Raw genomic sequence first — 2,613 nt, 5'->3', positions numbered from 1 at the left:
TTGCATGTGGTAGAAACAGACCTTTGAATAAACTGGCACACAGAGATATCTGCCCTTTCAAATGAAATGATACCATCAACTTCATGTGGTCAGCTGGCAAAAGCATATCAGAAAAGAGACAATGAGCAAAAAGATGTGCTAAAAGGGAAAGTTACTGATGTTGAAATAAGAAGGGAGTTCCAGCTGTTTGGACACATCTGTTGGATAAAAGATGACTGGCTGTTAAAAACTGCTCTTTGACCTGAGAAGAGACAGCAGTCACCATGGAGGAATTGGCTAAGTCAAAAACCAGGAAAAAACCCAGGGATTTAAAGATATTGTATGTCAAAGCACAAGGAGCACTCACTATGGACCTAGTAGAATTTGTGAGCCTGATTCATCTATAGAATGGGAGTGATACGCAGATAGACTCCACAACTAGTTAAAGTTGTAAAGTAGGTATGCTTTTATTCAGCGCTGAGGTGCATGGGGATAGCTCCTCCAAAGCATGCACACCTCAGGGTGGTTGTCCCTTTACACTTATTCTCTTAAGGTATACATAGACATGAGATTGCTCAATCCGCCTATACATATTTATTACCTATCCCCGCTTCGTATTATAATGAGCCGGAAGGTCCTTTGCACTTGCGCAGTGCCCGTTTTGATCATGGGCAGGGGTCTCAGGATGAAGTAAATGAGTCTTCCTCCTGTGGGCAGGGGTCTTCAAGATGAAGTAAATGAGTCTTCCTCTTCTTAACCTTTACACCTTTTAATCTTCAGACATGGATTTAGGGTTAGTTGGCGCCCAGTCTGCTTCTCCTACTGCTTATCAGTAGGAACAAACATCCGTGGTTTTTGTCATGGTCTTAAGGCCTGATCGCCCAGTCTGCTTCTCCCGGGCTTATCAGCAGGACCTTTCATCTGCTTTTGTCAGCAGAACTAGCATCTGCTTCTTCCCCTCCAGCAGTAATCAATGCCTTGGCAAGGTGGCAATGGCAGGCACTTAGGACAGACAATACTTTTGTTTAAGCAAAGGAATTCCTTTAACTCCCTTGTACAATTTCTCTGTATTACCCCCCTGTACATTGGTTACCTGTGTATCAGGAGAGGAAGGTTTATAACAGTGCTTGGTGCTTTTCTCACTTAATGTTGCAGAAACATGTCGTCAAGCTGAGACAGTCTAAGAAAGATTACTGGGTTGAAATTAAAAAGTCAGACCCTCAGAATCTCTGCTTTACATGGAGGAGGAACTGAAAAATGGTGGTGACACCTAGATTCCTGTGGTTTTGGGCATGGTCCTGAATTCAGATGATCTGAGCTACCTAAAATTTGCTCTTGTTCTGCCTTGGATAGGGAGCAAGTAGAAGGAGCCTCAGAGAAAAGTGAATATGGACTCAGGCTCTTGCTCTGCCTCTGCAAACAATATACGTAGAGTTAGCTTGAGCGAGCTAGCTCTGAGGTTTTGATCCCATCTGGAGGTATTTGAGCCGGATGCTACTGAAAGAGCATATAAACAGACAATGAATCTAAATCACTGTTCTTTGTATTTCAGAAGACACCCTGTTGTCTGGGAAACAAAAAGCAGCATTAACTGGGAAACTTTCTTACTTGATTAGCTTTAATGAGCCAACTATCATTTGTGCTAGCTCAGGGTTAAAAAAGCCAATGTACATGTAGATGTACATTGAGCTTGTACATCGACAGGGAGCTCCTGTTATGGTCAGTGGAGATTTAGAGCTGTTGTTCACACACAGGTATCCAGAGCTCTCTGAGATGTCCTCAGGTGTTGTCTTTCTGTCTTTGAAGTGCTGTTGAAAAATGATGGTGTTGAAAAATGAATTCTCATGTGGCAGTTGCCACCCTCCATAAATGTTCCATGCCATAAGAAACCTGCATGCACGCAACTAAAGCCTGACCCCAGTAACTAGTTTGCTGAATAGATCAAGCTCCACTGACTGTATTAAGCATGTCTCTATCGACCTGTGAGCATCTGCATGTATGTGTCTTAATCTTGAAATGAACCTCATGCAGATTAGAATCAGTCTTTGAAAACAATAGATAGTTTGTGAATTCATTAGCATTTTAGTGTTAAAGACAAGGATGTTGAAAAATTGAATGTGCTTTTTATTGTTTCATAAACCAAGCTGTATTTAATTACTCACTTGGATTTCAACTTCTAAGAATCATTGCTAGAGATATCTTGATAATAATTCTCCTCCACAGGGAACTGCTTTTGTCTTCTTAATAAATTTATAGCATAAGGTTACTTCCATACTGTTTCAAAAGCAGCCTTAAGGCCTAATTTGCCAGCTGTCCTCAATGTCTACTGTCACTTGGGCGCTAGTGGTTAGCTTTCAGATGACCACCTGGTGCAAGTGCAAGTAAAACTTTAATTTGCCTGCTGAGCTGGACTGCTCTCTAGTGTACAGTTATCTGCAAAATAAATGGAACCTTAGAAACTAACATCTAGGTTATCAAAAACAGTTAGTTTCCTAAATGCCCACAGTTGAGGATCTATTCCCATACCAGCTGACTGGTTGATGGAGAGAAAGGATATAATCCTCCATCTCAGGCCCCTTCTAATTTTTTACTTCTTAACTCTGAGCAGACCCATAAGTGAACTGGAAGATAAAT

This window comes from Melopsittacus undulatus, chromosome Z, assembly GCF_012275295.1.
Source record: "Melopsittacus undulatus isolate bMelUnd1 chromosome Z, bMelUnd1.mat.Z, whole genome shotgun sequence".
NCBI lineage: Eukaryota > Metazoa > Chordata > Aves > Psittaciformes > Psittaculidae > Melopsittacus > Melopsittacus undulatus.
This window is presented reverse-complemented; position numbering follows the sequence as displayed.